At 35.6% G+C, this 309-nt stretch overlaps 1 protein-coding gene across 1 annotated transcript in view; it reads right to left on the bottom strand.

Annotated features, from left to right (window-relative positions):
* Positions 1-309, bottom strand: part of LOC119592887 (regucalcin-like) — a 62,425-nt gene that overhangs the window by 34,821 nt on the left and 27,295 nt on the right. The window lies entirely within an intron of this gene.

Here is a 309-nt window from a genome sequence, read left to right as displayed (position 1 = left end):
AACAGAGACGAGGAAGGAAGATGGACGAAAAAGTCAATGAAGAAGTAAGAAAAACAATGACGATGATCCACCTATTCATCAAACTTTCAATCTTTCATTCCTTCTCTCCCTTCCCTTCTGTTTCTCAGGGTAAACTATCTCCCATTTTTTCCCACACGATATTAACATGAAATATCTCTCACATTTCATAATCCATCATTCCACAATACGCCCACTTTTTCTCTTTTTTTTCTCTTTAATAAAAATTATCACCATCTATCACCTCTCCTTATTTTCACTTACGCTCATCACCATAAGCATTATCTCACA

Source organism: Penaeus monodon, chromosome 31 (assembly GCF_015228065.2).
Source record: "Penaeus monodon isolate SGIC_2016 chromosome 31, NSTDA_Pmon_1, whole genome shotgun sequence".
In the NCBI taxonomy this organism is placed as follows: Eukaryota; Metazoa; Arthropoda; class Malacostraca; order Decapoda; family Penaeidae; genus Penaeus; species Penaeus monodon.
This window is presented reverse-complemented; position numbering and strand designations above follow the sequence as displayed.